Below are 14,350 nucleotides of genomic sequence, written 5' to 3'. Positions count from 1 at the left end.
ATTTATCTACTGATTCTGAGGGAGAAAATATTTTTGGCAGAGAATTTTAATGGAGATTCACATCTACTCTTTTCTCTCCCTCGGCAATCCCTCTCATTGCTCAACAAACATCTCACACAGCAATTCCCCCGCACTGATCCCTGGTCTCTAGGCATTCTTAATGAGCCCACACACAATGTGCCTTTTCCACTCACCCCTTAATGCCTTCTTCACATTACTCACAAACAGACCGTAAGTTTTAGGAAGCTGGCTCTGATTCATCCCTGCCCACCACAGCTTAACCCCACCTCTCCCTTGAAGACATGACCAACACAGAATGAAAGGAAGTACAGCCAAGTGCATAACATGGTTGGATGGATTTCATTTTAACTTTCCCCAGATGCCATTGTCTAAGCCACGAGGCTGGAGACAATACCAGGATTAGTATCTCCCTTCCTAGGTAAGACCCTGGCTGACCCTTCCTTTCATAGCCATGCAAGACCTTCCTGGGCTCAGCGTCATTCTCTTGGGGAAGCTTCTTCTTGGGTTTTAGACACAGAATTGGTAAGACAGTCAGCAAGGCCGAAAGTGTAGAGCTAAAAGCTGGCTTTCCCCCAAGGCTGCTAGCCCTCCTGAGCATGCCTGCCAAGTGAACTTCCTGCGTTGGCTGGAATAAGCCACTGATGAGGAGCTAACAGCATTGTCCCTGGACAGCTGAGCCTATGGGACACTGCCTTCCTTTCCCGCCTACTCTCTAACCCACTTCTACTTCCTTGGGATGTACAGAGTAGATCTGCTGTCCTCCCTAGGGTAGCCCTGCAGATGGCTGAGGACAGCTCTTTTGCTCTTTCTCCAGACTAAACATCCTCAGCTCTTACTCCATATTTCAGTTTGTTGCTACAAGGTTATTGTGTTAAAGAGCTCTTGAAAGAACATTCTCAGCAAGGTGAAAGAGAAACGAGCAGTCAGGTTGGTGCTGACCCAACCCCTTGCTGCATCTCTGCAAGAATAAATATTTTCACGTGTGTCCAGTGGTGCAGAAATAATGGCAAGACTTTCATTCACACACACACACACACACACACACACACACACACACACACACACACACACACACACACACATTTGCTCAAATCATGCCAGTAAAAGAAGACTGTGTGGGTTTCAAGAGTGTGAGCTTTATGACTTTGTAGAAGAACAGCTTTATCCTCAGTTTATTGTTACCATTCTCCACCCCCTTAAGATGTAGATGAGTGTAGTATAAGAACATCCAAAGCCAGTAACTTAATTGGAAGTTTTCTTTGAGAACTTGGAGCAAGGACCTTAGAATCAGGGTGTGAGTAGACGAGGCTGAAGGACACTGACAGGAGAAAAATTTCTAAACGGTTGCTTCCTGAAGAGGACTTGCCTAGATGAAGCCCTCTTTATTCTTACTTTCCAGAATCTTACCTTTAGATAATATTAGAAAGTGTTCAACAGGTCAAAACTCTTAAAAATGAATTCTTAAAAAAAATACTTGAATCTTCTTCCCTCTCCCTTCTGCCTTTTCCTTCCATCTAACTACCCTTCTCCCTTCAATTCTTTCCTTCCTCTCTTCTTTTCCTTCCTCTTCTATTCTTCCTTTTCCTACCTTCCCTCACTTCCTCCCTCCCTCCTTCCTTCCTTCCCTCTTTCTTGCCTTCCTTCCTTCTTTTCTTTTGCCCTCAGCAAAGCCACCTTAGAATTTACTTCAGTAACAGATGTGCCAATGATTTTTCTTCCTGTATATTGCATTAACTCGGCCATTGCTTCACTTAGGTCAGCCAATATTTGGGAGTTCAGACTCTTTTTGTGATTAAGAATTTAGGCCAAAGCTGAACTTTCAGTGATGAGTTCTAAACCATAATCAAATTAGATATTACAGGAACCAACAAATGTCATCACTACATATCTACTGCCATTGAGTCCTATTAATGTTTTTAGATCCTCCCTAAGAATGAATTTTATATAGGCAGAGCATGTGGAGAAATATTTCCTTACCCAATTTTTAATGAAAACAGAAAGCAATAAACATGTTCAGGTCTAAGAGTCTTCCTTGCATCATCTTAAATCCAGTCAGTGGTACCTTTTGAAAGGGTGATAAATCCCGGATGAGCACATCTTCCTTGCTGTTTGCTTCTCAGCCTGGAGACATGTAGGAAATGAGAGCACAGGTCCACATCATACTGTCTAGAAGACTTTCCAGTTTTATCTCCCCTCCTTCCTAAACATCACAGCATTGGATCCTTTCCCAGCCTCATTCTCTACTCTGAGGTCATCTGAAGGAAGAAGTGGATTTTACTACCTACTAAAGGCTTAGGTAAAGCATGATTCATTCAAACAGCTGAATCAAAGCGGCACAGGTGGGAGGTGGAAGAAGCATTTGCCCCCATCTAATGACTACACACTGTACACGCATATTGACATGTCACACTGTACCCCATCACTATGTACAACCATTACATGCCAGTTAAATATAAGAGGAGCATGTGTGTTGTTTATACTTACACATCTAGGACTCTAGGAATCTGAGGAAAAGATAGGAAATGGGGAAGAAAGTCTTCAAGGAAGACTGTATGAGGTAACCTGCCACATTCTCGCCCATGTGCTTTCTGAGAAGCCAGGAAAGCCTTTCCTGGGCCCAGCATCCTGCTCTTGGGGAGGCTTCTTCTTGTGTTTATAGAGACAGAATTGGGTAAGACAGTTAGCAAGGCCAGAAGTATGGAGCAGGAAGCTGGCGCTTACTCAAGGCTGCTAGCCCTCCTGAGCACACCTGCCAAATGGACTTCCTGCCTGTCTCCCTGATCTTCCTTGAAGACCCTCCCTCCTACCAAATGGGACTTAGAAACTGATCCCTATGGGTGGGGTGGGGTGAGGAAGCAGCAGCCTTGGCCCTGAACCATAGAGGAGTGGGAGGTAGGGGACAATCCATATTACCTCTCTTTTCTGTTAAGTCCATGTAAAATGTCTGTTGCCCCATCATGAACTGGGCAGCTTCACAGCTCAACCACGGTGAATATAGGGACCAGCCTCTGATCTAGGCAGGAATTCTGAAATCAATAGTAACTGATAATAATACTGTAGCTAATGATGGTATATGAGCTATGTATTGCCTTAGCTGCTTTTATATACATTTGACTCTCTAGTTCGTTACAATTGTGGAAGGCAAGTGTTATGGTCCCCAATTTAGACATAAGAAAAGAAAGGTCTAGAGAAGAACATAGAAGAGTGGAATTTCAACTTCAACATCCTGGCTTTGTAGTCTCTCAATTACATACCACAGAATGTTCTTTGCAAGTGTTTGAGGGCCAAGCTCAAATGCCAGCCCCTCTGTTTCCTTCCATACAGGCCTCTGATATGTGTCCCTAACAACTCTGCTAGGCAGGACTTGAACAGCAGTCAACTAATGACAGCTTTGTGTGGCAGAAGAGTTCTGCAGTGAGGGATTGTGGAGCTTTGCCCCAGGCCTCACAGAAAACATCATACCCAGGACACACCCATCTCACCTGACTGCTGGAAATGAAAGACCCCTTATAAACGGCAGTAACCACCCCATCCATCACCAGGCCCTCCTGTCAGTAGTAACTCCTGTTATCCAAATATTCAGATTTCTAGCATTTTACTTAAGGAAGCCAATGCCTTCCAGAAAGGTCTATCCCATACTGATGGGTAAAAGAATAGTGCCATTTAATATAATGGATATGGACAATTATCCAGGAGTATGATGTCCCTCCCCAACCTTCTTAAAAGTCATTTAGAGTATATAAGACATATTTACATCAACTATCTCATTTCATGCTTACCAACAACCATGTGAACTGGGCTAGGGTAGGTGAGATATATATATATATATATTTCATTTTCCAGATGAGAAATCAGGCTCAGGAGGCAAAATAGATGGACTATAATTCAACCAGCTGCTAAATATCAAGGGAAATAAGACCCCACTCTTTTGTCTTCAAAACCATTATTCTATTTTCTATTCCATAGTACCCCAGAAAAAAGGAAGTGGTATCCATGGTTTAAAAATCATGTAATGAGGGGCTGGAGGCATGGTTCAGGTGGTGGAGCACCAGCCAATGAGTGAAAGCACCAGATACCAAGTTCAAGTCCCAGTCTCTGGGGAAAAAAAAAATCACATAATAAATAGTACTTCCACTGGATTCAAATCGTGGAGCCACGTCCACTGTGTCAATGAGCTTTGTCCTTGTCAGTGGGAAATCCATGCCAGACTGGCCAAGAGAACTGAAAATCCATGTCACATGTGTCACAGATGTAACACAGCCCTCTAGGAATTAGCACAACTGCTGGCATTTGCACATGGCCTGCGGTCCTACAGAAGCACTTAGCTGGAAGCATGTAGGCCTGTGGGTGGAGCCTGGACCATGAGCCAGCTTGACTTTACCATTGCTCCGAAGTTGATGAGTACATTCTTCACAAGTCACGTGCCCTTTCAGGGATTCATCTTTCCAATTAAAAATTGAGGTAAGGCCCTATGTTCAACTTAACACTGTGTGATCTGGAAATGGTCCCTACCTGCCCTGGGTGAACACTGTCACCAGACCAAAGATACAGTGAGTGGCCAGCCTTGTTTTCAGAAGCTTCCAGTGAAGAGCAGTGAGAAGAAGTCTGGTAGGACAGGCATCAGCCTGGCAGTCTGATGGCCTCGTGAACCTTGCCACTTTCCTGGAACCCTGAGAAGCCTTTTCACGCCTCTTCTTCCTGCCTTCTGATTTCTACCTTCTCTTGTGGCCTCCAAAGCCTCTGATGTCACAAAACTTCAAAGCTGATTTGCTCCACCATCTCACTGATTTACGGTGCCTCTCCCCATACTAGCTCTTCATCTGCAAACCCAAATCACATTACCTGTGGCACGTGCACTTGCAGTCCACCCCCCGCCCCGAGGATGCCTATCTTGCTCAGCCACTCAGTTACAATGAGATTGTCCCTGATGTCACAAGCAAAGCACAGCACTGCTGCCAGCTGATGCTAACCTTCCCAGCAGGGACCTCCCTGTGATGCCCCATACATAGCACTGGTCCCTGCCCCGCCCCCCCCAAGCTCCTCCTTGGAAGTCAATTTCCACAGATAGCACCTGCTAAGAATATGGAGGAGACTAGAGTCCCTGAAAGGCCACCTCTGGCATTCCTTTGCCTGTAGGAACTGTGGAACCATTGGAAGTTTCTGAGTTAGTCCAGCAGTTCTCAGAGTGTTCTAGAGATCCCTCAGGTCATCAGGAGGACGATGAATCATGGGTTCCATCAAGTCAAAATTAATTTATTTCCTTCTTTCTCTTCTTTCTTTCCTTGCTTTCTTTTTCATATCTCGGCCTCCTTAGTAGCTAGGATTACAGGCATGAGATGAATATTTTAAAAAGCCAATTTCTCTTCAGCTGCCCTTCATGAAACAGTAAAAGTTACTAACTTTTAAAATCTTCATTCTTCGTTGTTGTTGTTGGTGGTGGTGGTGATGGTCCTGGGGCTTGAACTCTGGGCCTGGGCGCTGTCCCTCAGCTCTTCAGCTCAAGGCTAGCATTCTACCACTTGAGCCACAGCACCACTCCCGGTTTTCTGAGTGGTTTATTGGAGATAAGAGTCTCATGAACTTTCCTGCCCAGGCCAGCTTTGAACTGCGATCCTCAGATCTCAGCCTCCTGAGTAACTAGGATTATAGGTTTGAGCCACCAGCACCCGACTAAAATCTTTACTCTTGAGAAATGCATTGTTTGGAAATTCAGAATGAACTGGGAAGACTTGTGATTCCTTTTGCCACATAATGTGGCGATCTTCTCAAGGGAAGGCATGTGCGTGCCTGTTTAAGCAATAATCTGAGCCATTCACTTTTTATTCTTTCAGGAAGAAAAAAAAATTCTGCTTCTAAGAAACAGCTAACTGACCTGGCTATTCATACTTGGGTTTTCACAGATGTTTTCTGGAAAATAAATCTTCTAAGAGCATCACTTCAAGGAAAACAACAGACAGTATTTGTTGCTAAGGATAAAAATCTGAATTTTCAAGTGAGTATGAGAATTTTGGGAAAAATTATGTCTGCCTCTGTGAGCTTGACAGCTTCCTGGTACCTAATGGCTTTCCCAATGATGATAGTAGATAAATAAATGTATTAACATTTCAAAAATATACAAGACCCATGATATTAGGCAATCACATATGGATGAAAGTACAAAGTAAAAGAATGGATTTTAATATTAAAAAAACTACAAAATGTTTGGTGCTTGGGTATTGAACTCCACATTACAAGTTATCTTTTAAAAAAAACTGTCATTTTTAAAGCTGGGTGCCAGTAGCTTATACCTGTAATCCTAACTACTCAGGAGGCTGATATCTGTGGATTGTGGTTTGAAGCTAGCCCTGGCATGAAAGTTGCAAGACTCTTATTTCTAGTAAACTACTCAGAAAAAGCCAGAAGTTCTACTGTGGCTCAAGTGGTAGAGTGCTAGCCTCGAGCAAAAGAAGCTCAGAGACAGAGTCCGGGCCCAGAGTACAACCCCCAGGACTGGCGAAAGGAAGAAAGGAAGAAAGGAAGGAAGAAAGAAAGAAAGAAAGAAAGAAAGAAAGAAAGAAAGAAAGAAAGAAAGAAAGAAAGAAAGAAAGAAAAGAAAGAAAGAAAAGAAAAGACTATCATTTTTAGAGCCATACACAGTAGGACATACTCATAATATATATGAGATTGTGTCTCAAAAGACTAAGAGTTATTGCCTATCCTTCATAAAACCCTGTGTTTAATCCCTAGTACTGCAAGAGAAATTAGGTGGTAGAAGGGAGAGGAGGAGGGAGGGAGGAAAGAAGGAGGGAACTAAGGAAGGAGGGAGGGAGGGAAGAAAAGAGGGGAAGGAAGAAAGGAAGGGAGGAAGGAAGGAAGGAGGGAGGGAGGGAGGGAAGATGCAATCACTTCTTGAATTTTGTGTCTTATCAAAAAGAACGTCCATAGCTGGGCATGGTGTCTCAAGTTTATAATCCTAGCCACTTGAGAGGCAGAGCTTAGGGGATTGTGGGTCAAGGCCAGCCTGGCATTAAATTTCCTAAAATTCCATTTCCACCAATGGCTGAGTATAGTAGTATGCACCTGTTATCCCAGCTAAAGGGGAAGTACAATGGCTTGGGGCATTGGCACATCCCTCTCACCCACCCCAGTGACACAGGAAAGCACAAGTTGGAGGGCAGCAAGCCTAGAACAGTCTGGGCATAAAGTGAGACTCTGCCTCAAAACTAATGCAAAAAGAGGCTGAAGGTATGGAGTTTACATGGCAGAGTGCCTGTGTTGGCCCTGAGTCAATCCCAACAATGCCCCCCAACCAGAAAAAAACCCTCTTAATTCTAAGAAGGATATTAAAATGTTTTTCCCCGTTTCCTGTGGAAGAGCAGATTTTCTTCATGTACTTCAATGAAAACACTATCACCCAATAGACTGAATGTAGATGCAGCCATGAGACACCAGCTTAATCTGTCAAGTTAATCATTAAAGAGATTTGTTAAGGTATGAAACAATACTATTCTTCCCAGCAAGTGCTTTATTTGAAGAAAGTTACTTTTAATTAAAATGTTAATGATGTTGACATGCAATGCTTCTTTTCTATTTTTTAAAATATTATTAAGTTAGAATTCATTAAACCTATTTTAAATTGTGACCATAAATATTAGCAGATAATTCACATAATATACCTCTGGGGTTCATTCTTGGTAATTTATTTATTTATTTGGTATTAGGGTTGGAACTCTAGTACTGGGTGTATATATATATGTATATATATATATGTATATATAATGTTACAATAAATTATATTTTATAATATATTATGTATATATTACTTTTTTTAAGGAAGATGCCTGGCCCATATCTATGGAATGAGTCTCTCTAGGAACAGTTCTGGCTCATACCACAAGGGTTTTTTTTTTCTTAGTGGAGATGCTGAGATCTCTCACAAGAATGAGAAAGCATGACTTCAGAATGCGGCCACAAAGCCAAAAGCACCTTACTGCTTGGCTGTCAGTAAAGAATGTCTTTAATTAAACCCTAATGGGCTTGCAACTAGCTGGCACCATCAGCCCATGGAACATATCCATCACTCATTTTCAGGTGATTTGAGAGTCCTTTGCTAACATCTGAAGCCTTAAATATACTCACTTATGCTTCCCATATATCAGTGACAATGAGGGCTCCCAGGAACAGCACATGGTCTGGTCACAAACCTGTCAAAGGAGGTAACTCCTGCTTAGTTGAATAGTAGAGTAGAACAACTTTCTCCTAGAAACAACACATTTTCCCTGCTACCTCAGACTGAATAAAAATAAACATTTCTGAAACATGCCTAAGGATCAGACTATCCCTGGAGATCACACGCTATCAAAAGAGGAGAAAGTTTTTCACATATTTACAAGCTTCTTTAGGCAACATAAGGTGGGCTAGATATCAAGACCGAGTTTTCAGACTGTAGTATTACCTCCAAATAACCTATATTTTACTTAGTAAACTTTTTTCTTTCATAAAAGTACCAGTATTGAGACTTGGGCACTGTCCTTTTACTTTTTTGCTCAAAACCAACACTCTAGGGGCTGGGAAGGTGGCTCAGTGGTAGAGCACTTGCCTTGCATGCATGAGGCCCTGGGTTCGATTCCTCAGGACCACATAAGCAAAAAGAAAAAAGCTGGAAGTGGTGCTGTGGCTCAAGTGGTAGAGTGCTAGCCTTGAGCTGAAGAGCTGAGGGACAGCACCCAGGCCCAGAGTTCAGGCCCCCTGCACCCCTCCCCCCCAAAAAAAAAGAAAATATAAGGAAAAACAGTCTTAGGAAATTGAAGAATTGACTTCCCACACTATTACGTACAAGAGCTCCAGAAAGCTTATGGTAAGAAGTACTTTGTCCCAAAACTGAAGGTGGGACTCTGAAGACACTGCCAAGGAGATGGCTCAGAAGCCACTGGAACAAAAAGGGGAGGCATGTTTGCTATGAGTAATGCAGACATCTTGTTTGGGCTTCTCGAACCCATAAGATGTTGTTGCTCCTGGACATATTCTGGAGCATGGGTAAGTAATATCTCTGTGGGTAAGGCAGGCTAACCGTTAGCCAAGAGGTCCCCAAATGGGGTCTAGAGGCTGACCCTAGGTAACCAAATAATCTAGACAACATGTTCAAAAGCAGGTACCTAAGCCTCACCACTGAACTAGAACTCAGAAGAGCCCTGGAATCTGCATTCTGGGTGCCAGTACTGAGTCTTGAACTCAGGGCCTTGGCTCTGTCTCTTAGCTTTATCACTCAAGGCTGGTATTCTACCACTTGAGCCACAGCTCTCATTTTTGGGTTTTGGGGAGAGGGGGTATTCGTTGAGAGAAGAGTCTCAGGAACTTTTCTGCCCTGACTGGCTTCCAACAAGATTAAAGGTGTGAGCCACCAGCCCTGGCCGGTAATCTGCATTTTAAACAACTTCCCCAAGTTAGGTTGACTTGTGTCACTGTCTCCTGCCCTGCAGAGCTAGGCATGGAGGAGAAGGGCCATGGCTTGGTGAGTGAAGACAAAGCATTAGCCACTGGTACCCAGTTGAGTTACCCTAGCTCCTCTGGCCATATGTTCTGTCCTGGTGTTCACCTTCTCACCGCCCGTTTTATTCCACCCTCATGTAGCTTAGGGAAGAAGCAAAGGTAACAGAAGCATGAGCAGTCTCAACACCCTTTGCCACCTGACCACCTGATCGCTTTTAGCCCTTCTTCTGCACTGCACTCCTCATGCACACTCCAGCCCAGTGGACCGTGTGCAAAGGCCAAATTCAGGGTATCCTAACTGTGTCTTCCACTCCTCTTACCAGAGATGTCCCCACATGGTGATACCTTCTCTTGAAGCACCAATGACCCTGTCACTGTCCGTGCACTGGGAACTCTCTGACAAGTCTCAGGAGAAAATAACTCCTATCAGAGAAAAGTATTCCAAAACAGTGACACCCGGATCAGGTGAGAGGCTAAGGGTCTATTCACTTGTGTGTTCATACCCCGTCCTCTTGTCCCTTCTCTAGCTCTGAGCTCTCCTAACTCAAAGCCCCAGGCCCGCTGTCTAGTCCAGAGATTCCCAGAGGGAATGGAAGGAGTTAGAAGGCCCGTTAGAGCAACTGGAAATACTAATGATCTTTAGGGAGTTTGGGCTTCTCATTGCACCACAACTCCTGGCAAAGAAGTGACCTGGACTAGCGCAGGTTGCTGGTAGCTCTAAACCAGGTTTGCTCAGCGAGGCATGACATGGAATGTGGTACCCAACCTGGTTCCTGGCATTACAAACTCCCCTCCCACCGTTCCCATCCCAATTGACGTCACTTAGCACCCACATGTGATCTCAAAGACTAAGTCTGACTGTACAAAGCCCAAGGCCCAGTCATGCAAGCAGCAGATGACCTCGCCATAGATGCAGCCCATGTTTAACCTTTTTCTCTGCCTGAGTGGAGGAAAAGGAGAGCCTGGGGCACCTGCTCCACCTCTTGATGGGTACTAGCCATCCCACCAACATACACTTCTCAGGATGTCCAACAATTTCCCTACCCATCATTGGTTGGTGGTGTCACTGTGACACTGAGAGACAGGCACATTGATAGCAGGGGCTGGCCCCTCCATCTCCTTTGCCTCTAATCCTGTGTGTAAATCGAATGGTAGTCCAATACCCATTGGGAACTGCTGTGAGAATTAATCTGATAACAGATGATAGAAGAGTGCGTAGAACCATAAAAGGCAGGTGAGGTTTGAAAATCTATTTTTTTATGCTTGAAGGTTTTTTTAAGGTTTTTTTTTAATATTAAAAGAAGGAGTAAGTTCCAGGAGCTTTTTATTGTTTCATCAGCCAGGTAGAGAAGGCCCCAGTTGATGATCATGTCTCACTGTTATTTGCCCTTTGGTCCTTCATCTTCTAAGCACTTTTCTTTCGATGATATTAGACATTCATTCTGATCACAGTGCAATCCAAGGGTGTATAAATAAAGGCAGCATCGTATGCCCTCCTTCCGTGTTCCTTTAAATAGAAGATAGTGCTCAATGTCTCTTCACGGCCTCTTTGGCCACAGTGGTCCCACCTATAGTTGTAAAAACAGATTGTATGTAACTTGATCTGAAATCCTTCTTGAACTACAGTTTATTCGGTTAAAGAAATCCTGGGAAAGAAAATCTATTCATATTGTCGATAGTCTCCAAAAAGGCGAGGACGGCAACTGGCTTACAGGCAACTGGGAGGGGTCTTCAGCAAACTGAGGATCATTGGGAAACTGTGTAGAGGCAAATCTTGTCAACAAGATACCAGCTCCTTCAATGAAAACGAGGAGAATGCCTCCCCTTGCTGCTGACCCAACTATGGTCACTGGTCTGTTTCTGGTGGCCAGGATGGCGCCTGTGAAGGCACCACTAGTGATGGAGTTCCAGGGATCTTCTTTTTCTCTGACTTGAACCATTCTACAGTCAATCATGGCAAAGCTACCTCCCAACTGGGGAGCCCTGGTTTTATTAGTTGTCAAACTCCCTCATAGTCTGTGGTTCACTCCCCCAGGAGCATTTCAAAAACCTTTGATGGCTTGAAAGATGCCGCCACTTAGGTACCCATTGTAAAGGCCCCACCACAGTCATCCACAATTCTCCAAAGGGCACTGTCCTTGGGCATACTCCTCCATCTTGTCTCCAGACATGCCTTAAGGGTGGTTTTTTCTTGCTTAAAAAATAATATATGTCCCAGGCATTGGTGGCTCATGCCTGTAATCCTAGCTACTCAGGAGGCTAAAATCCAAGGGTTGGTGTTCAAAGCCAGTCTAGGCAGTAAAGTTCATGAAACAATTATCTCCAATTAACCAGAAAAAAAAGCTGTAAGTGGAACTGTGGCTCAAATGGTAGAATGCTAGCTTTGAGCACAAAAGCTCAGGAACAGTGCCCAGGCCCTGAGTTCAAGGCCCTGGACTGATACCCACACACCCACACACAAATCATATATGTATATACATTTATGTGTATGTATGAATGTGGGTATGTGCCTAAAATTATATATGTATACATACACACATTTATGAAGGTGTATATTTGTATTTGTATATGTGTGAGTGTGTATGAATATATATGCATATACAAGATAGACAAAACACAAATTTGGGGGTGAAAAAAGAAAATATAATATAATCCATAAACCCATTGCTTGAACAACCCTGGAGATATTTAGCTTCTTTCTTTTTTTCTTTTTGTTGGTCATGAGGCTTACCTCATGGCCTGGGTACTGTCCTTGAGTTTTTCATGCAAGGCTAGCCCTCTACCACTTGGAGCCACAGCTCCACTTACAGTTTTCCAGTAGTTAATTGGTGATGAGATGAGAGTCTCATGGGCTTTGCTGCCCTGTCTGGCTTTGAACCGCCATCCTCAGATGTCAGCTTGCTGACTAGCTAAGATTATAAGCATGAGCCACCAACACTTGGCCATTTCCTTCTTTTTTAAACTTTATTATTTTTTTACACAATTTGAGAACACTCTTTCTCTTCTTCCTTCCCTCCTTCTCTTTGATCAATTTAGCAGAAGTATTTTCCCATGTTTATTTCTCAAAACATCTTCCTAGATATAATATATAAAGACCAAATGATGTGGGTGATGAACACTTTTTGAGCAGTTCAGCCTTTTATTTTTGTTAGTCTTGGAACTCAGGGCCTAGGTGATGTTCCTGAACTTCTTTTGTTAAGGACGCCACTTGAGCCACAGCTCCATTTTCAGCTTCTTTAGTAGTTTATTGGAGATAAGAGTCTCACCTACTTTCCTGCTTGAGTTGGCTTTGAACCGCTATTAGATCTCAGCCCCCAGAGTAGCTAAGATTACAGGCATGAGACATTGGTGCCCAGATAGTTTTGGCTTACTTTTGTAGCATAATTTCCCTGACATCAGATGCTTGGGTTGAAGGGCATGAGTATTTTCAGGTTCTCGATGCAGATAATCATGGTTATTTCCCAGAGCTGGCAGCTGAAACTATAGTCTCTGTCTGAGGTCACACAGCTAATCTGCAGCAAAGCCAGGGCCAAGGAAACATGCTCATGTGTTGACTCAGCCTAACAGTCCCAAAGAAGAGCTGCCCCTTCCCTGCACAGCACCTGATTTTGCAGGGCACTCATGGGACTAACAGCCCTGTGGGGTCAAGTTTGAAACAAAGATTAGTGTACTAAAAGAACATTCTAGGGTTCTCATTTGGTCACCCTGAGTCTGACCTCAGCCAGCCCTACAAGATGAAGAGCCTAGACTGGATCTAATATCCTGCCCTTCTACCAGTACATCACTCCCAAGACAAACCATTTGGTCTTGGTTTTGTGTAAAAAGACTAGAGATAATTCATTTGCCCCAGTTTGATCACAATGGTTGGTTCTATTGGTCATAAAAATGGATCCAGATGGACCCCATAACAGCAGGTTGGGGATAATGACACAGCCAGTTCCAGAAAGCAAGACCCCTCTCCCCCTGCCCAGCATCGCCAGAGAGTGGCAGAATGCAGTCCTTTCAAGATGAGGTCAAATGGCTGGAAAACACCTCTGGCGCGGTGTCTCAGCACCAGGCTCCACACTGGCATGCAAACAAAGCTCCCTGTGCACTCCGGCCCTGCGTCAAAAGCAACAGGCACTGCCAACTCTTCCATGTGGGCCCCAGAACCTGCTAGGCACCTGCCCAGAGCTGCCTGACCAGCTTCTTCAGGGCAAAGCTGCTCTAGGTTCTTTTTCTTCCCAAGCAACTAATCCCTGTTGATAATTGTGAACTAAAACCAGGGCCCATGGGACAAAGTGTGGGGGTGCAGTTATTTGTCAGATACTTCTGAGTTGACTTGTTGCTCTGGCTTCAGAAAGCAAAGGTGACTGGCCCCATTCTGGACTTAAAGTCAAAGTCCTGGGGCCTGTGGGAAGGGTAGCATTCCTACACATCTGTGTCTCTGTTTAACCCTCAGAACTAACTGATGGGACAATGCACACACTATCACATTTTTGAGCCCCTAAAAAATGTTTTTACCCATTGGAGGAAGAGTTACCTTATCTCTCTCAGAAAGAGGAATAGTGAATTGAGGGGAGAAACTAGAGAGACTAAATGATTTGTGGGAAAATGTACAGTGTAAGAAAGCCAGGGATCCAGTCATATGGTATCATTTGCATAACTTAAAAACACATGCACACAGACAAACGTATTTGCAAGAGAATTATGGGGGTGTGCCAGTACTAGGATTTGAACTCAGGACCTGAGCACCGTCCCTTAGTTTTTTAATCAAGGCTAGTGTTCTACCACTTGAACTACAGCTCCACTTTTCACATTTTGCTGGTCAATTGGAGACAGGCGTGTCATGGACTTTCCTAGCTTCAGGTTGCAATCCTCA

At 43.9% G+C, this 14,350-nt stretch overlaps 1 pseudogene; it reads right to left on the bottom strand.

Moving 5' to 3' along the window:
• Positions 1-11,149: 11,149 nt before the first annotated feature.
• On the bottom strand, positions 11,150-11,645 carry LOC105987958 (annotated as a pseudogene).
• Between the last annotated feature and the right edge of the window lie 2,705 nt (positions 11,646-14,350).

The sequence above is a fragment of the Dipodomys ordii genome, unplaced genomic scaffold, assembly GCF_000151885.1.
Source record: "Dipodomys ordii isolate 6190 unplaced genomic scaffold, Dord_2.0 Scaffold45, whole genome shotgun sequence".
Classification (NCBI taxonomy): Eukaryota; Metazoa; Chordata; class Mammalia; order Rodentia; family Heteromyidae; genus Dipodomys; species Dipodomys ordii.
This window is presented reverse-complemented; position numbering and strand designations above follow the sequence as displayed.